General features: G+C 40.7%; 1 protein-coding gene and 1 long non-coding RNA gene across 7 annotated transcripts in view; one reads left to right on the top strand and one right to left on the bottom strand.

Annotated features, from left to right (window-relative positions):
- The window catches only part of STAT3 (signal transducer and activator of transcription 3), a 69902-nt gene that overhangs the window by 48275 nt on the left and 866 nt on the right, over positions 1-20761 (bottom strand). The window contains exon 2 of one of the 5 annotated variants that reach the window (XM_045044633.1): positions 12065-12222. The exons of the other annotated variants lie outside the window; for them this stretch is intronic. The gene's annotated coding sequence lies outside the window, so the exon portion shown is untranslated. The remainder of the gene's footprint in view (positions 1-12064; positions 12223-20761) is intronic. 5 annotated transcript variants of the gene reach the window in all.
- On the top strand, positions 1887-16019 carry LOC111557793. 2 transcript variants are annotated; one of them, XR_006589537.1, is made up of 3 exons: positions 1887-4116; positions 4878-4960; positions 15404-16019. It is a non-coding gene; the product is annotated as an uncharacterized LOC111557793 (long non-coding RNA). The 2 variants fall into 2 exon arrangements; XR_002738114.2 differs by having other exon boundaries at positions 1887-3904.

Consider the following 20761-nt stretch of genomic DNA (forward strand, 5'->3'; position numbering starts at 1 on the left):
TTCTAGCACAGAGAAGACTGAAATGCCTTAAAAAGCTAATGAACTTCATGGAAGAACATACACTGGTCTTCCTTCAGCATGAGCTAATAGGTGCAATGATTCATGCAGATTTACCAGAAGAGACAAGCAAATGACAAAATTTCCCAAAAGAAGAGCTTATATTAAAACGCAAGCCTCAGAAGAAAAATTTTTGAAATACAAAGCTAGGGACACCTGGCTGGCTCGGTTGGTGGAACATGGGACTCTTTGATCTCGGGATTGTGAGTTCAAGCCCTGTGTTGGTCTTAGAGATTACTTAAGGAAACAAAAATAAAATAAAATTTGAAAAAACCTTAAAAAAATAAAATATAATAAAGTTAAACGGATATAGTCGTTTCTCCTTAAATGCAATAATGAGACTTTAGCATCCTGATATCATCTAAAAGAGGGTATATTTCACGGCCTGCGCCTGTTGGTAGTTATCTGGGAATCTAAGAAATTACAGCCTAACTTAATATTGACATACAGACACTGAAATAAGGCATCTCAGAAAACAGAAAACACTTGGATCAGTAAGTTTATTTTGAGATATTCCCAAAGTAAAAGGTCTAAGACCCAACCTACAGTCATAGTAAACTGCTTTACACAGTAAATCAATTGCCTGCTCTTCAATGCTTTGCCCTCAAGACACTTGGGCTCCAACTCAATAACAAAAAAACATTTCTGCTATTGTTGTTCAAGAGCTCTTAAAATATATAAAATCCAACCTGCTCACTTTACAGACATGGAAACAGACCATTGACGTGAGCGTCGGGAACAAAATCCGGCAGGCAGCCTCTTGACTTAGTTTCTGGTTCTTTCCACCACACTATGACTTAAGAGGCAAGGAGTGGATCAAGCCTTAAACTTTATAACTGGAAAAAATGTGGTTAGAGAGGAAAAGACGACTGATTGCAAAGAGAAAATCATCTGCCCAGGCAGAAAATGAGGGTCATAGTTGTTATTCTCTTGAAGAGGTATTTTGTTTTGGGGCTTTAAAAAAAAAAAAAAAAAAAAGTTGACCACATAAATGTGACCTCACCAGAGAAAAATGCACAGAAACAAAATGCATCATTTCTCAGAGGTTTTCTTTCCTTGTTGCTCAGTGTTACTGAGATATAATTCACACATCACATCATGTTACTTTTAGGTGCACGAACTAATGGTTTGATATTGTGAAATCACCACCAGAAGCTCAGCTAATGTTTTTTCTTGAGACGAGAACGTTTAAGATCTATTCTCTTAACAATACAATACAGTATTATTAACTATGGTCACCCTGGTATATATTATACCATCTCACAGGTTTTCTGGCCCGTCCGTGACATTTAAGAGGACACATGTAAAGGTGTCACTGGTTCACTGAACACTTGAGTGCCTCTGCCAAGCCACGGGGGACAGAAAACCGGAGAATTCATAGTCCCCAGCAGAGCAAGAGGAATGTACAATGTCGGGGGCCACACAACTCTAAAACAAGGCAAATAGTGTTCGTGGGAGTTGTACAATCTGGTCCGTACCGTCAAAGAAGATATGGTTTTGAAAGAAGAGCAGACATGTAACAAGATAATTACATGTAAATGGAAATTACATGTAAATGGACATGAGAAGGCAGATACTTTACAAGGTATAGAGTCTCTCCAGGAGAAATGGTAACGCTAGAGAGGAAGGGGTAACCAGTCTCGGCACTGGGAATCAGCACGTGCAAACACACAAGTGCTCCAGAGAACATGACATAGGTCTCTTGGTTCACCATGATCCAAAACCTCACGAAAGTGGTAGTAAAGCAGGGGCAGTGGGTGTAAACCCACAAGGACAAAGAATGGGAAATGACGTAACAGTGGACAAAAGCTATCAATAAAGTTCTGGAATCCAGAAAGTGGAGACATGATCACTGACCTAGAACAGCTGAGAAAACTAAATAGTAAGTGCCTGCAGAAGGGATTTCTAACCAGAGGTACACTGTATGACCCCCCCAAAAGTTCAAAGTTGGAGAGGGTAGGTACGGTTGATGGCAGGGATGAAACGTTTAGCTGAAAATAAGAGAACTCATTGAAAAATCTGTATTATTGAAACTCCCCCAAATAACTACCTCTCTCTGAACGCAGCAAGAGACAGAATACTTACTGTCTGGAGAAAGCCAAGTACAGACCTGGGGACACCAGACACAGATGAGGGCGAGACGTTCACTGAACTAAAACAACAGAGATTAGGTGAGAAGCTACATACATCAGGTCCCAGAATCCCGGCAGCCAGGGCTTTCCCCAATCACTCCACAGTGAAGCTCGACAAGCACATAAGACCATTCAACTTGAACTGAGAACTAAAAAGTACTACACTTTTTGTTTCAAGTAAGCTCTAAGTCCAACATGGGACTTGAACTCACAACCCCGAGATCAAGAGTCTCATGCTCTATCGACTAAGCCAGCCAGGTGACTCTAAGAACTACCACACTTTTGAAGAAAACCTCCAACGTGAGAGAGAAAGAGAGCGAGACAGAGAGACAGAGAGAGGGGGGAAGGGAGAGAGAGATGAACACAAGAGGAACCCAAGAATCGGAGAATACTAGGAGCATATAAACATTTCACAAAACTATGAAATCTTCAGAGAGACAAGTTAGACACATTAAACAGGATTAGGATGAAAATAAAGATGAAAAAGACAATGATAACTGAAAAAGGACTCTGGAAATTGAAAATGACAGCCAAACTTAAAATTAAGTAGATGGCTTGAAAGATAGAGCCAAGGAAACATCCTAGAAGATACTCTAAAACAAAAAAGATGGAATACAGGAGCAGAGGGGAGACAAAACAAAACTCTGATGATCCAATATCTGACCAAGAGGATTCCCAGAAAAAGAGAAGGGAAAAATGGTAAGGTAGGAATTACCAAAAGAAAGAATAAGAATTTCCCTTTCCAGATGGAAAGGGGCCCATCTACTACCCAGTCCAATGAATGAAAACTGACCCACACTAAGGCACATCCAGGGAGATTTCAACACAGGAAATAAGTTATACAAGCTTCCAGAGAAAAGAACCGGGTCTCTTGGAGAAGATCAGAAATCCGAACAGCATCGACTTTCGGCACAAACACTGAAAGATTCAAAGCCAACTGAGCCAGCGAGGCCGTCAGAATGATGAGCAAACGATGTGACGCCTAAATAATCATTCAAGTGCGAAGAAAAATAAAAGATATTTCAGATAACTCAGGTACTCAAAAAACTGGCTTTCCACACACCTTTTCTTGACAGCATGTTACTGGAATGTGTGCTTCAGGAAATGAAGAAGACAGGGGATCTGGGAAAAAGGGAATCCAACATAGGAGACCCTGACTGTAGCAGGACAGGGATGGGGGTGGGGGTGATTGCCAAGAAAATAAAGACTAGATGGCCAGTGTGTTTAAGCATTTGAAGTAAACTGCCGGGCATTTGAGAAACCTGCCAGAGCATTTGGGGGAAGTTGGCAGTAGATATAAAGAAAACTAAGCAAGTTTTAAAAATAAAAATATTAGCTCCAGGAAAAAAACAAATATTTGTGTATGAAAGGAAACGCAATCGTAATACGCTGCTTGGCTTACCAGCGAGCAATATTTAGTCAAAATAATACACATCGTTGGCAGTTTAGCCCAAGTGGATTAAAACTTATGACCGCTCTACTATAAGGGATGGGAAGGAACAGTGGTGGCGAAAGAAATACATCCTCACCAATGACAACAGGAAGTTAAACAGTATCTAAAATTTTGATAGGTCAAAAACGGCAGTGTAAGCATATTACTGAAAAGCACGAAAGTAAATATGAGCAGAAAAAGCCCAATACTTGGAAAGTGGCAATCTGGGAAGCACTCTGCTTAGAAGTAAGGAGGAGTGGGACAGAGGACTGTCGTTTGCGATGTAAGTCAACGTCTTCAATTTCTAAATTATTGATATGCATTTTGGGGTAAGAATCATAATTCTGTTTTCAAGTGAAATGCTTAATGCCAAGATAAAATAAAATGTAGGTGCCATCCTTTCATCGTCCCTCGGAAGGAACCTCCTTACTTGACTCATTCATCCATCTGTTCACTCGGAAAAGAAAAACACACCAGTCAGGAACCAAGAGCCAGGTATGGAGTGACGAACGAAACAGGTCTCTGCCCTCCTTGAGATGGAGGAAGACAGACAAGTAAATAAGGAAGTAATTACCACTTGTGATAAGAGCAGTAAGATGACAGGATAGTGAGTGACTGGGGTCAGGCTGGCATGCTGTAGATAGTCAGGGAAGGCATCTTGGAGGAAGTAACTATTTGTCCTGGCTTCTAAAGGCAAACAGACCTCTTGATGTTAAAACCTTAGCTTCGAGTTTCCAGGACCAAAAAGACAGTGTAAATTCAAATGTTAAAATGGCAGGCGTATGCATAGGAATTCTTTTTTTTTTTTTTTTTTAATGTTTATTTATTTTTGAGAGACAGAGTGCATGCGGGGGAGGGGCAGGTGGAGAGGGAGACAGAATCCGAAGCAGGCTCCAGACTCTGAGCTGTCAGCACAGAGCCCCATGCAGGGCTCGAACTCCCGAACCATGAATCGTGAGATCACGACCTGAGCCGAAGTGTGGCTTAACCAACTGAGCCACCCAGGCATCCCTTAGGAGACTTGGCTGCTCCAACTCCTCACCAAGACCAAACGCCTGGTCTCCTGCCCAGAGTGGCCTTTAAACTAAAACTCCTTGGCAAAGACATAGATAAATGCCACACTCCCAACCCCATGTTAAGCTGTTGTCTTCTCCCTTTTTTTGGTAAGGTTCCATTTGCTTTTTGCCTCTGTAGGTTTCCCCAGTTTTTTTTGAACGCTCAGTTTATCCAGCATTTCTTGGTGTTTTGCACAACAGGGTTTTCAGGGTATCCAGTCTACCACAGAGCTGGAACAGAAGTCAGGATGAGACAAGAACAGGAATTTCAGAAAACTTCAGAGGTAATGCCGACAGGATCTGCAGATGACTTGAAGAGAAGCAGGGGTATGAGGAAACAGGGAAATGAAAGAGATTCCCAGATTTGGGGTGTGCACAACGGGGTACATGATGATGCCATTTACTTCGACGGGGGAAAACTGAGTGGGGAGAACAGCACAAGCTTGTGACAAGAAACTTTAAGAGTTGTGTTTTAGGCAAGATGCACGGGAGACAACACCAAGCTGTCTGAGGGGAAATGTCAGGCAGGCAGCAGGACACAGGGATCGGGAGCCTGGAGAGGCCCAGGTTGGGAGTACACCCCTGGTAATCATCAGAATGGAGATGATGTTTAAAGCCAAAATAATGGATGAGATAACCTGGGGACAGAATATAGAAGAAGGAAGGAAAAGAAAGCCCCAGACGGAGGCCTGAGGTCCTTCAAACATGAGTGTTCAGGTAGAGGATGAACCAGGAAAGGAAGCTGGGAAAGCCCAGTAAGACAAAGAAAAACTAGAGGAACAGGCTGTCACAGAAGCCATTTCATTTCATTTCGTTTTGTGAGAGAGAGAGAGTAAGAGCAGGGGAGAGGGGCAGAGGGAGGGAGAGGGAGGGAGAGAAAGAGAGAGAGAGAGATACATTTAGACATTTGAGAAATATGGGCAGCTGCTCAACCAACTCAGCCACCCAGGCACCCCCACAGTGTTGAAAGAAAAAAGGTTATTTGGGGCTCCTGGGTGGCTCAGTCGGCCACCCAGTCGGTGTCCGACTTCGGCTCAGATCATGATCTCACAGTTCATGAGTTCCAGCCCCGCGTCGGGGTCTGTGCTGACAGCTCAGAGCCTGGAGCCTGCTTCCGATTCTGTGTCTCCCTCTCTCTCTGCCCCTCCTCCATTCGTGCCATGTCTCTGTCTCTCAAGAATAAACACTTAAAAAAATTAAAGAAAAAAGGTGTTCACTTGTGTCCAATATCACTAAAAGGGTGAGCAAAATGGTGACAGAACCCATCCAATGTGGTACTGCAGAAGTCTCTGGTAATCCTCCAGCCCACCATACCTAGTCTTTCCATCAATTAGGTTAATGTTTCTGAACCCCAAGACAAATTCATCAAGATCACAAAGGTACTCAACCCACTCTTGTTACTTTTCTTCCTAAAAGAAAAGTCCCACTGGAAGACTATTTTTTCACTTTTGTCACTTAATCTGACACACACAAAGTAATTTTTTTTAATTTTTTAAACGTTTTTATTTATTTTTGAGAGAGAGAGAGACAGAGCATGAGCAGGGGAGGGGCAGAGAGAGAGAGACACGGGATCCAAAGCAGGCTCCAGGCTGTGAACTGTCAGCACAGAGCCTGACGTGGGGCTTGAACTCAAAAACCATGAGATCATAACCTGAACCGAAGTCGGACGCTCAACCAACTGAGCCACACAGGCATCCCAATAAGTAATTTAAAAGGGCCCAAGAAGAATGATCTCTAGAGATAGTGATTATTCTTCCTCAAGAGATTTAGAAATCTCCAGAATTTCTCCACTATTCCAATCTACCTAGGGTCAGAAATGTTCAGGTCTTAAGAAGGAATCAACACTATCCAACGTATTACATGTAACAGTAGAGAGATTACTCTAACCATAAAGATCAGTATTTAAATCTGTACTCTGGACTATGGCCCTCTGGCCAGCCCTAGACCCAGGAGGTTCTGAAAATTAAATTTAGGGGGAGGAGGGAGGCAAGTACTTCATTTCATTGTCCTCAGTACACTAACCATAAGCATCCCCAAATTTGTTTCTGTATGAGCTTGAATTCCAGAAGAGATATTTATGCCAGTTAAAAACGTTTTAAGGAAGAAAAATTAAATACATCCAAAATATACATAGAACTCTTAAAACTCTCTCAAAAAAACAACCCAACTTAAAAATGGGCAAAACATCTGAACAGGCATCTCACCAAAGAAATACCCATGGCAAATATGCATATGAAAAGATGCTCTTCATCATACACCCATAGGGAACTGCAAATTAAAACAATGATACCACTACACCCTTATTAGAATGGTCAAAATCTGGGGCACCTGGGTGGTGCAGTAAGTTAAGCATCCAACTCTTGATCTCAGCTCAGGTCATGATCTCACAGTTTGTGAGTTCGAGCCCCGCATGGGGCTCTGGGCTGATGGTGTGGAGCCTGCTTGGGATTGTCTCTCCTTCTCTCTGCCCCTCCCTTGCTTGTGCTCGCGCCTGCGTTCACTAGCTTTCTTTCTCTCTCTCTCAAAAATAAATAAAAAACTTAAAAAACTTAAAAAAATGGTCGGAATCCAAAATACTGACAACAGCAAATGCTCATTCATTGTTGGCGAGAATGCAAAACGGTACAGACACTTAGGAAGATAGTTTAGCAGTTTCTTATAAAACTAAACATACTCTTAACATATGATCTAGCAGTCGTGATCCTTGGTATTTAACCAAATTAGCTGAAAATGTGTATCTACACAAAAACCTGCACATGAATATTTATAGCAGCTTTATTCATAATTGCCCAAACTTGGAATCAATCAAGATGTCCTTCAATAGGTGAGTGGATAAACAAACTGTGGTACACAGAGACAATGGAGTATTAATCAGCAATACAAAGAAACGAGATTATCAAGCCACAAAAAGACAGGGACTGTTGCTAAGCGAAGGAAGGCACTCTGAAATTGGTACACACTGTCTAATTCCATCTATATGGTATTCTGGAAAAGACAAAACTATGGAGACAGTAAAAACGATCTGGCTGCCAGTGGTTTGGGAGAGGGATGAGACGGTTTGGGAGCACGGGATTTTTTGGGCAGTGAGATTACTTTATGTGACACTGTAATGGAAGATACAAGTCTTCATCCATTTGTCAAAATCCACAGAACGTGTAACAAAGTGAACTCTAATGTTAACTGTAGGCTTCCCGTTAATAAAGTATCAATATTGGCTCAAGGGGCACCTGGCTGGCTCAGTCAGTGGAGCTTGGGACTCTTGATCTTGGGGTTGTGAGTTCAAGCCCCATATATGGTATAGAGATTGGGGCACCTGGGTGGCTCAGTCAGTTAAGTGTCTGACTTCGGCCAGGGTCACGATCTCACGGTTCATGGGTTCAAGCCCCACGTCAGGCTCTGTGCTGACAGCTCAGAGCCTGGGGCCTGCTTCAGATTCTGTGTCTCCCTCTCTCTCTGCCCCTCCCCCACTCATGCTCTGTCTGTCTCTGTCTCTGTCTCTCTCTCTCTCTTAAAAATAAATCAACTTTAAAAAATTGTATTTAAAAACATATATATATTGGCTCATCAATAGTAACAAATGTACAGCACACTAATGCAGGATGTTCATAACTGAAGAATCTCTGGGGGAGAGAGAGGAGAGGGTATATGAGAACTCTGCACTTTCTGCTCTATTTTTCTATAAACCTAAAATGGCTCTAAAAAATATATGCATATATATATATATATATATATATATATATATATAGTCTATTAATTTTTAAAATGTCTGAGTTGGGAAGCCTGGGTGGGTCAGTCAGTTAGGCGTCCCTCTTTCGGTTTTGGCTCAGGTCATAATCTCATGGTTCATGAGATCAAGCCCCACATTGGGCTCTGCACTAAATTAGTGCAGAGATTGCTTGGGATTCTCTCTCTCCCACTCTCTCTGGCCATCCCCTGAGTACACGCTTGTACTCTCTCTCTCAAAATAAATAAAACAAAAAAAATGTATGAGTTGATGGGGCGCCTGGTTAGCTCAGTCAGTGAAGCATGCAACTCTTGGTCTCAGGGTTGTAAGTTTGAGCCCCACGTTGGCTATAGAGATTACTTATACTTAAAAAATCTTATGGGACACCTGGGTGGCTCAGTTGGTTAAGCGTCCGACTTTGGCTCAGGTCATGATCTCATGGTTTGTGAGTTCAAGTCCCACGTCAGGCTCTGTGCTGACAGCTCAGAACCTGGAACCTGCTTCAGATTCTGTGTCTCCCTCTCTTTCTGCCCTTCCTTCACTCACACTCTGTCTCTGTCTCTCTCTCAAAAATAAACACTAAGAATTAAAAAATAATAATAATCTTAAAGAAAAAATAAAAAAACAAAATAAAATAAAATGTATGAGTTGAGCTTTATGAAAAATATCTTTAAAGATAAATCTGACCCATGGGGGTGCCTAGGTGGCTCAGTCAGTTAAGCGTCTGACTTCGACTCGGGCCATGATCTCTCAGTTCGTTGAGTTCGAGCTCCACATCGGGCTGTCTGCTGTCAGCACAGAGCCCTCTTTGGATCCTTTGCTCCCTCTCTCTCTGCCCCTCCCCTGCTTGTGTGCTCTCTTTCTCTCTCTCTTTCAAAAATAAACATCAAAAAAAATTTTTTAAGAAAATCTGGCCCACAAAGTTCAAATTATATTCAAGATAGAATATGAGCTATCTCCCCATAAATAAAAATGTTCTATTGAGTCTTCTCAAAATGAATAATATACTTGGAAAAATAAGTCACCTCATGTACATCATAGTTTTGCATGATGTAAGCACTCAGAAAAGATGATCTTATCGCATCCACATAAGAGGTTATGAAAAGGCTCAATTACTCATGAAATGATAATTCAACAATGTGAGGTAGTGGACATGGTTTAAAAAGAGAAAGAAAAAAATGAAGAATTTAGAAACATCACTGCATCGGGGGCAGTTCATGATCTAAATTCTAAAAACCACACAGGGATGGATGGATGGATGGATGGATGGATGGATGGATCATCACACTCATGCAGAACCTGACCTGAAGCATGAACTCAGGTGGGATTTTCCAGTCAATCACTCAGCCAAAGAGAACCCGGAGGTGGCTAAGATAATGTAACAATCCTGTCAAGTAGACTTTGTTCCCATTTTACAGATAAGGACAGAAATGTTAAGTGACCACAAAGATAATTATACAAGCAGAACACAAACTTGGGAGTCTTCAAATTCCCAGGCTAGTGGAATCAAATTATCTGTTTCTAAGTCTTATCTCTACTATGTGATCTCTGACACGAAAATTCCTCCTCTAATTGGTTAACAAACAATTACAAGAAAGGAACATGAGAATTTTATTTACATTACATGCAATAAATCGAAGTTAACTTCATTATAAAGACACGTCTGAAACAGATACGTCTGAAATTTATTATAAAGACGTGTCTGAAAATAATTAAACCAGCCAGAAACTGTCTTAATATATATAGCCCATCAGTAAAACAAGACTAAACATTAATCTGGTAAAGGTCATGATTCTTTCGGTAACCATAATCCACCACTGATTAATATTAAGGTCCATAAATACCAAGAAGAGTAAACAGAATTAAAAGAAATCTCCAGGGGCACCTGGATAGCTCAACTGGTGAAGCGTGTGACTCTTTTTTTAAGTTTGTTGTTTGTTTGTTTATGTATATATGTATGTAATCTCTATACCCAGCATGGGGCTCAAACTCACAACCAGGGTGGTATGCTCCTCCCACTGAGCCAGCCAGGCACCAAGAGTATGGGACTCTTGATTTGGGGATGGGGTGTACAGATAACTTAAAATCTTTAAGAAGAGAAATAAAAAGAGAGAAAGAAAGAAATCTTTTTTTTTTCTTAGTAAACTACAGTTCTATCGTTTATCTTTCTCTCTAAAACAACAACGATTTCTGAACCCTGTAACACGACTTCACCAATCTGAAAGAAGACTTTACAGCTTATCGGCCTTTAAAGCGTTTCTCAAACTAAGGACCACCTGCATCAGAATATCTGACTGCCTGTTAAAATGACCTTAGATCTAGTAAATCAGACTCCCTGGGGCAAAATCATAGAGTCTTCTTTTTCTTTTTTACAAGTACGGTAGGGGTTCTTGTGCTAAAATCTTTAGACCAGCAGTTTTCAAACTTTTTGCTCTCAGGACCCCTTTATATCCTTAAAAATAAGGACCCCAAAGGTTGCACCTATCTGTATTTACTGTATTTGAAATTAAAACAGAAATTAAAAAAATATTTATTAACTCATTTTAAAAATAATAAACCTATGTTAACATAAGTAACATTTCTATGAAAAATAACTTTATTTTCCAACACAACAACAACAAAAATTAGTGGAAAGAGTGACACTGTAAAAGTTTTGGAAATTTCTCTAATGCCTGGCTTAATAGAAGACAGATGGATTCTCATATCTGCTATTGCATGCGATCGGTTGCAGTATGTGGCTTTGAAGCACATGAAGAAAATGTGACGTCACGCTAGTTGGAAGAGGGAGGAGAGTATCTTAATAGCCCTTTCAGATAATTTTGGATATTCCTTAACACCACACCCAAATTCAACAAGTGTAGTTTCTTTTCTTTTCTTTTTTTTTTTAATGTATACTTATTTTTGAGAGAGAGAGAGAGAGAGAGAGAGAGAGAGAGAGAGAGAGAGAACGAGGAGCACAGGCTAGCAGGGGAGGGGCAGAGAGAGAGGAAGGAAGATAACCAGAAGCAGGCTCCGCCCTATCAATGCGAAGCCCACCTTGGGGCTTGAACCCATAAACTGTGAGATCATACAAACTTGAGCCAAAGTTAGCCGCTCAACCAGCCGAGCCACTCAGGTGCCCCAACAAGTGTTATTTTCCTTCTTTCTTTCTTTCCTTCTTTTTAATGTTTATTTATTTTGGGGAGAGGGAGAGAAAGAGCATAAGCAGGGGAGGGGCAGAGAGAGAGGGAGACACAGAATCTGAAGCAGGCTCCAGGCTCTGAGCTGTCAGCACAGCCTGACGCAGGGCTTGAACTCATGGACTGCAAGGTCATGACCTGAGCCAAAGTTGGATGCTTAACAACTGAACCCACCCATGTGCCCCAGCAAACGGTAGTTTCTTAAAGATTTGATGCAATGTGGATTGCATTCTGTTGGATTTCAATGAACTTTTCATACTCAGCTGCATTGAGATCCGTTGGTCTATCTTGCATTTTGAATAGAATGTTTTCCCAAGCATGATTTAGTAATGTACTGCATTAATCATTTGGAAAACACTATTTCAGAGACACATAGACTTTCCAGATGTCAACACATTTCATTATAATAAACCTATTAAAAAGTCACATTTGTTTTACCATAAAAAAAATTGCATTCATTAATATGGGAAAGCCGTCAAACTCACAATTTTTCTTGCAAATTTTCTCAAATTCTGATTTTCATTCGAAAGCTTAAACTTTGTCATTGGCAACAAACATTATCGGTTGTTTTTCCTTGAAGAGACAGCTTCTTTTCTTTCTTTTTTGAGAAAATGTCTAACAATATCCCAGTTGGTCTGTCATTCTTTCAAAGAAAAAAATGAAAAAAGCAGCTAGTTGGAGAGTGTAATTGAAATGCTTCCACACACAAGAGCTCTTCCTTGAGACAACCATCATACTTCCTTACCCAGCAGAAGTGTTTTTTATACATGCCTCCCATTTCATCACAGAGTATCAAAAAGGCACATTTCCACAGTTGAAAGATAATGAAATTGATATTGTTTACTGTTGTATCATGGACATTCTTAAGTGAAGTCAGTTTTTCTTTCTGAGAGCGCACTAAGTACAATAACTAGTGTAAATGCCAACTAAATAAAAGGCACAAATAACATTATGTAAATGGCTTTGAAATTGAACTCAAAGACACCCCCCCCCCCCCATCGCCCGCCGGGTGCCCCGGGGAGATCTGTGGACCACACTCTGAGAAGTGCTCCTATAGACAACTCAAACAAAAACATCAATGAGCAGCTCCTGCAAGGGAACAATACAAAAACTAAAAAAACGGCTCCTGTCCCCATTTCCCCAAGGACACAAAAGAGTGTGTTGTGTTTTAGGCCTGGCGTGGTAGAAATTAATGGAAGCTGGGCTCTGGCATCACAGGTATATGAACAACACGCTTTCAAAAAAATTGAGTGGGCAGCAGGCACCACGTGAGGGTGGGGGAGTTGCGATATTCCTACCTGCCCAAGTGACAGACTGAAGTTTCATTTAGTGACACAACTAGGCTTCTCCCTAGATAGAATTAATGCTTCAGAAGAAGAATGTGCATTCTGTTAACAGAAAAGGTACATTTCTAAAAGGTATGCGTACGATGATTAAAACGTTTAAAGTACAGATGTACAGATTTATTCATATGTGCCTGAAGACAAATATGAGGATATTTACAATATTGTTTTTTCTTTTTTTATATGTTTATTTATTTTTGAGCGAGAGAGAGAGTGTGTGTAAACAGATGAGGGGCAGAGAGAGAGGGAGACAGGATCTGAAATGGGCTCTGTGCTGAGAGCAGATAGCCCAATGTGGGGGTCGAACTCAGGAACCATGAGATCGTGACCACAGCCGAAGTCAGATGCTTAACCAACTGAGCCACCCAGGTGCCCCCACAATATGGTTTTCTGTCTTCATATTTTGCAATCTATGACTATCATTAGATTAAACAAATTACTAAAATAAAAAAATATTTTAAAAAGGAGGGGGGGGGCACCTGGCTGGCTCAGCCTGTAAAGCATGTGACTTTTGATCTTGGTGTCCTAAGTTTGAGTCCCATGTTGAGGGGCAGACTGTCCTTAAAAATAAAAAATAAATAAAATAAAAAACTAAATAAATTATGACATCCACAGCCTGAATACTACTATGCAGGTCTTAAAAGCATGAGGCAGACATAAACACATTCACATGCAGTGTTTGATAAAGTGACAAAAAGTAAGAAACAGAGTTATGTGTATAATGTGCTACTGTGGAAAAATTAGATGTGGGTAACTAGCTGTCCCTGGGAAAGAGATTTTAGAGGATACGGTGAAAAGAAAATTCCACTAACTACAAACCTTTTCGTACTGATTAAACTTTTTTTTCCCTAAAATATTGCTTTTACCATAAAGAAACCTGCAGTCTGGGCACCGAAAAACAAGACTGATATATTCTTGCTGCAAATCTGTGGTTAAGACTAGCATTCATCTTTCCTAGGGAAAGGGGAAGTGGTTAAATCCACGGACTGGATGGTGTGTGGGTCTTCTCTCTGCCCCACCTGCAGCCTCATTCTCCCTTGCTTGGAAGATATTCTCACTGGGTATATAAGAATGGTACTCTCATTGTAAATCTTAAGGTAAACTGAGGCAGGAGTCTATGGCATCACACAGCTGTATAGAGGGCACTTCTGATCCTTGGGATATTTCTGCAGAAATAGGATTTTTTTTTTAATTAATAAGCTCTGGGGCACCTGGGGTGGCTCAGTCGGTTAAGGGTTCGACTTCAGCTCAGGTCATGATCTTGCGGTTGCCGAGTTTGAGCCCCGCATCGGGCTCTGTGCTGACAGCTCGGAGCCTGGAGCCTTCTTCCGATTTTGTATCTCCCTCTCTCTCTGCCCCTCCCCTGCTCACAACACTGTCTCTCTCTCCCTCAAAATAAAGAAGCATTAAAAAATTAAAAAATAAATAAATTAAAATTAATTAATAAGCTTTACTTTTTTGAGCAATTTTATTCAAAGCAAAACTGAGCAGAAAATGAAGAGTTCCCACAAACCTCCTGTCCCCCAACAAGCACATCCTCCCCCACTATCGACATGTGGCACCACAGTGGTACACCGAGAAGCAGGGATTTTAGATGGCTCCATGAACCCAGTATTCTCCAACACAGTTATTAGGACCCTAAAGTGTCCCACGTGCTTCTAACCACTTACAGTCCACCCTTATTTATGCACTTAAACACAAAAGGAAATAACACACAGAACTTAGAATAAATATTGACATGGCTTCAGAATGCTTCAATTATTCCACCTGCCCCTATCCATAAGACAGTTACCACCCTAACTATGCTTTATTTGTGTTAAAGTTCCAATAAATTCGCTTTCCCTAAACATATTGATAAAACGGGGCCCAAATACAAAACTGATTTGTCAGACAAAATCAGATTAAATATTTATCGTGTCTAAACCACAAGTAGAAAAAAAATTCAAAGGCCGACTATTTTAATGCTAACCTGATGCAATATTGCACTTTGTTTGGTTTACCGGAGAGGTAATTACTCGGCTAACATCTGGGCTTTGGGGTTTTGAGGATTACACTGGTGGGGAGGAAAAGGGAGAACAAAGGAAAGTGTAATGCTTTCCGTTTGGTCAGAAAAAGTGTTTGCTAAACAGCAAAAACAAAATTAACATTAGAAAAGATGTGAAAAAAACATGCATTTTAGGAAGATTTCACCTAAGCAGGTGCTCAAGTTCAGACTCAAATCCTCCATTTCTCATAACCAGAATGAGTGGTCAGGAGGTCAGGATACCGAAAACTAATAAAATCAATCGACAAAGCGGGAAAACAGGTGGTTAACACCAGACCGGGCAGGGTTTTCCTAAATTGAGCTCACCTTCGCTAATCTAAATCAGTTTTCAGAAACGGCTTCTACAAAAACTACCCAAATATCCCCCTAATAATTTGTGCTCCTCCTCCACAATAGGGAAGCCATTTATTTACCAGAAAGTTTACTTTCTCTTTCAGGCTCTGCTGGCTTCCTCCTGCCCCACATTCGGGCCAGAAGCAACGGGGCGGCCTTTCTTTCCTGACTTCTCGGATCCCAAACTGGAGAGCTAGTGTGAGAAAACCAGTTTCAAGGAGAAGCTGAGTGGTTCTTCTTAACCGCAAGGCTATTCTGAATAAAGATGTGTTTGCAAAGGAAAGTTACAAGAAAACAAAGCTCTACTCCTCCCGTGAAAACATACGCACTCACACACATACACTACATTTGCGCGTGCACACACACACACACACACACACACCCATGCACGCGAAGGGACAAATCACCTCCCAGCCTCAGACAGATCATTCATTCCACTTGGGATTCCGCCACACCCCCAAACCGTGGGCTGCCCCACCTTCCTTGTCCGACTCCTCTACCCCTCAAACCTTCAACATTATCTGTACTTTGGGTGTTAGGAAGAACTCCAAGGGACTGTTAAAATTCCTAAGTGGTAATACATTTTTAATGTGTTGAGTATTACTTAAAATAAATGGACCACAATCATAGGCTTTGGAAGACTCAAAGAGACCTATCACAGGGGCATTCGTGTAAACAGAAATTTACAGTTTGCCTATTCCTTTTACGTGACAGACTCCATCTCCTCCACCACAATGTAAATCCCCCTGGTCCCTATTCATTTAGTTTCTTTCCTATTAGCTTAGAATCTCCTAATTACTCCTTCTTTCCTTTGGGTTATTAATGGCTACCATGAATCATAACTTGCCTGACTTTGTAGGTAGATACTGCAGTTTTTAATAATATTAATTATTAGCACTCACATTTTAGCTATCTGCCAGGCACTGTGCAAAGTACTTTCTATACATTATCTTACTTAATCCTCACAACTGCTCTACAATGGAACCTGGTATCTGTATTTTATGGCTAGGGAAACTGAAGCCCACAGAAGTTAAAGCAACTGACCCATGGTCTAAGAGGTGCTGGATTTGGGATTGAAGCCCAAGGAGTCTGACCTCATAGCCCATTCTTTCACCTCCTATAGCAACTTTGGACCACGAAACCCTGAAACACACAGCCCAAGCATTTCTACACTTATAAGAACAGTTACCTTAGGACTGCTCAAAATAGAAGTTCCTTGTCCAATGTAGTTGAAAAATCAAAGGTCAGGTAAAAGTTCAGTGATTAGAAAAGACACTTATTCTTATGGATGGGTGTAGCAGACAGAAAAGCCAGATGATGCGTTTTACTTATTGTACTGGGAGTGGGGGGGGGGGGCAGATTGCCTTCCTTATTGTTCTTTCATTAGGTGATTAAAAAGAAATTTGCAACAAATATGTCCAAGATATACTGGTAAGTAGAAAAAGAAAAAACCGGGAGAAATACAGACCAAACTATTAACAGGATATATATAAAATACACATAGTTTATTTTTCTACAAATTTAAATTGCTTATAATAGCATACTGTTCTTTTGTAAGCAGGACAAAACAATTTAGTTTAATGAAACATGAACCCAATAATGAACAGAAGAGAAGGGGTAACAGCTTCCTTTCCCCTCCGTTCTGTTCTCCTAAATTAATAACTTCCACTTGTAGCTCCCTGGACACCCTATGCTGTTTTAAGCTTCTGCCCATTCTCGTTCCCTGGCCTTGAATACAACTGTTCATTACTCAACTTTGTCAGGAGAATTCCTATTCATCCTACAAAACCCTATTCATAGGTATTCCAACCTGACAGAGCCCCTCTGTGATAGAGCCTTTTTCTCATCCCTGAAGAGAATTAATCTCTCTTCTGGGACATTTAATAAGGACTTAGATTTATGGAGTTCCTGGGGCACGTGGCTGGCTCAGTTGGTAGAGCAGGAAACTCTTGATCTCAGGGTCGTGAGTTCAAGCACCATGCTGGGCATAGAGATTACTTTAAAAAAAAGAGGAAAAAAAAAAAAGATTTATGGAGTTCTTACAACGTGCCAAGCATTACGCTAAGCATTTTACCTACATTATCTCATCGAATCTTCAACAGGCCTGGGAGATAGGCACTGTTCTCTACTTTTACACCTAAGACCACTGAGACTCAGGTTCTGACTAGGATGTAGCAGGTCCGGGATCTGATCCCAGACCTGTTTGGCTCCAGAGCACGAGCCTTGAACCACTACCCTGCCATCTCCCCTGCCCTGAGTCCACACTGAAGCAGCACACACCCTAGTCCACACAACACCTCCAGTTCTGTGAAACTGTATTTCATTACCCTTGGATGCCGCCTAGCACAATAATTGGCTCTCGATATAAAATACTTGCTGATAATAAATTAATTAAAATAAAACAGAACCGTTTGCCAATCTCACTAAGATCTGCAGTAATCCTAACATGATAAATGAGGACTGAGCAGAACAGAAATTCATTCTTCCACATGCTATTCCTTTTAAAAACTAGAGACTTTTCAAACAGATGACCACTAAAGTCCCATCTGACCATCCTGAAGTGTGCCCTAGCAAGCCAAGGTTTGTACTGACAGATGTGTAACCATGAGATTCGTTCTTTTCATCATATCCAACAAAGACTGAAACAACCCAGCAATGTCATCCTGCTGGACCTCTCCAAGGCTGCTCCAGGACACCAGGACTTCTTCAAGATCTGGGGATGTCCCTAAGTGTTCTTCTGGCGTTTTTAATGAATGACTTAAAAGTTACAGTAAAATTGTATAGTAAATATGGAATGTCTTATGGACATTATATGGGATGTTTTATGTCTTATGGAAGACATAAAATGTGAATGGTCATTTGCACCCAATTAAAAACCCTAAAAGACACTTCTGCACTGAAGAACATGAATCTGGTAAGTCAGAACACCTCTCTTTGGGAGCTGGCCCAATTTATAAGGTCAGGCCCAACGACAGCTCCCCCAGGGCAGAAGCCATGTGCGCTGATATACTTTGTACAAATTAACCAATGCCAGGCATGTGCTTGACACATAGTAGGCACTCCACAACTAAACACCAATAGTTGGCCTCAAAAATCTTTAAAAGGACGAAAACAACTTCCATGGTCTGGCATTCAAGGCCTCTGGTGAGTAGACACTCCTCCCCTACTTACCTTACTCATCTATCAGGATTTTGTTGGTGTTGTATCACCATACCTCCTCACCCTAAATTCTTTATCCCTATCAAATTCCAACCATTATTTGGGACCCAGATCAAATCTCTCCTTTGGCAAGAAGACTTCCCAGACCACTCCAGGCCTCATAATCTTTCCTTCCTCTGAAGACCTGTAGTGCTTAGTACAGCACTTGTCTAATAGAACTTTCCAAGATAATGGAAATATTCTCTAGCTGTGCCATATATATATGTATACACACACACACACACACATATATACACATTTTTTAAAATATATAATAGCTACCTTGTTGGACAGTACAGGCTTAATGTCTCACCAGCTCTTTGAGGACATGCTGCACTGTCTGGATAAAGCATTTATCACATCCCCTCAGAGGACTGCAAGTTCTGTGAACAAAGCCTCTGATTCTTCATAGCAACTTTACATTGCAAAAAGTAAATATCTGGTGAATCTGTACACCACCTCTGAGGAAACTATAAGGTAAAAAGGTGCTATAGACTCAGCATCTGGAATGCACTACCTCTGCCCCATCTCATATCTGAAAGTCAAGACAAGCAGAGGCGGGGAGGGGGAGAAAGCAACTTTCTGGAGACACAAATGATCACTGATCAAGCCACAAGGCACTCTGGATCAAATGGCATTTTAGGTCACCACTATCCTTTACCTACAAACTTGCCTAAATAAGGATCTCTTTCCATTAGCAAATAGCTAAATTCTGATGATAATTATGCTAACTAAAAAGTTTCTTCCCAAGTCAGACTCGGATGCAGCAGACGGAAAAATAACCTAAACAAAACCTACTTGTACTTCTTTTTCCACCTGTTTGTTGGCTATCTCCCTTGGAGTCTTATAGCCTATTAGTGGTATTTCCCTGTCCAGATATATGTTAGTATTTCAGTGACACTTTTCCCAGCAGGGCCTACAATCACTATAAATTAAGACCTAATACTTTCTCTTTTATGGTTGACTAATATTCCATTGTGTACAACTGTAATACATCTTGTCAGTTCATCTGTCAATGGACACTTGGGCTGCTTCCCATATCTTGGCTATTATAAATAGTGCTGCAATAAACATAGGGGTGCAATAAAACAAAAAAGACCTAATACTTAACATAGATAATCAAAATAATACAAAATATACTTAAGGACAAGTTCTACCACTATGGCACTCTGCTGCCTTGGGCACCCACCTTGTTCCTTTAGCCTCAGTTTCCTTATCTATAAAATGAGATTAATGTCATGTGAACAACCTACCCCTTGCATGGCAAGTCATAGCTGTGGATAGTTCTAAGTACTCTCCCCAAAAGTACTATATACAGAAATAGAAGATTCATGAATTTGCTGGTGGTTCCCTGTGCCGGATATGCTAACAAATATAGTGACTTTAAGATCAACCCTCCAATATCTACGACATTTTTTTTTTTTTTTTTTTTTTTGTATTCCAGACTTCTTTCTCCCATCCCACTATGCAAATGTCTGAGCAAAAATTCTGCTAGTATTCCAGTCTGGCACATGTAACAAGGAAATAAATGTGTTGACTCAGGGAACACAGACATATTTAATATAAAATAAAACAGAAACTTGGCTGAATCAAGTCATAACACAGTCTAAATCCACATATAAAAGACTGAGATGATTTATAGTTCTGATTTATTCAAACCAATGGTTTACCAGCACAGCCAAGCCAAAAAGTTGCAACCCATACCCAGAACATAGCCTGCAGATGCACACATGATAAAAACCAGCAGGTATACATTATGCACATTTTTAATTTTAAAAAAAAGTGTGTCAATACCATACACCCACATGATATAACACAGAGAGATGTACGCTAAACATGGAAAAAGCAACTTGGATGACGGTTTGAATTTTGCTAACTTAAGCCCAACCACACCTCCCAATCACAGGTAAAGTTTGCACACATGGCTTTGCCAAGTCCAGCCTGTCTTTGTTTCCCTCTGCGTTTACCCAAGATCTTGGCTCTAAGACAGAAAACTCCCACTCTCGATTGGTTCATTCTGTCCTATGCAATTAAGCAACACCACAATCCAGTAAACGCAAGGGCTCAATTATTTATCTTCTGGCCAAGTTTACCAGGTGTTTATAAAAGAACAATGTCAAGAAGGAAAGAGGTTTATTTCTTTCTAGAACTGGCTTGATAGGGACTTTGTTTTTAGAAGGGGAGGAGGGAAGCAGGGTTTAACCTAGAAAAAAAGACGGGAGGGAATTTAAAAAGAGTACAAGACTGTCAATTTCCCTACAGGA

Source organism: Felis catus, chromosome E1 (genome assembly GCF_018350175.1).
Source record: "Felis catus isolate Fca126 chromosome E1, F.catus_Fca126_mat1.0, whole genome shotgun sequence".
Classification (NCBI taxonomy): domain Eukaryota; kingdom Metazoa; phylum Chordata; class Mammalia; order Carnivora; family Felidae; genus Felis; species Felis catus.